The following is a 332-nucleotide window of genomic DNA, read 5'->3' as shown; positions in this document are numbered from 1 at the left end:
CATAATGCTTAAACCACTGGAGTGGAGATGCTGCCTGAGATAGATACTGAATGAGGAAGGAAAGGAAATCACATAAGACTAAGTAAATTATCTTGAGCAATATAATAAAGGACGTTATGAACCACCTGAGTTTATAATAACGAGGTACACAAATAATCCCAATAATAGAATACTTAATGAAAATGTCTAAATCTGTATGTAAATGCTCATGCTTAATGTACTGTTAATGTACTGAAAAACCTCATAAGACAGAACATTGAAGTCTTTAAGTCATTGAGTCATGTTTAACCTGTGGCCCCACCTTTGTGCTAACCTTTAAGGTCCCTCCTCAA

Source organism: Salmo trutta, chromosome 12, assembly GCF_901001165.1.
Source record: "Salmo trutta chromosome 12, fSalTru1.1, whole genome shotgun sequence".
Lineage (NCBI taxonomy): Eukaryota > Metazoa > Chordata > Actinopteri > Salmoniformes > Salmonidae > Salmo > Salmo trutta.
Note: the sequence above shows the minus strand (reverse complement) of the source record.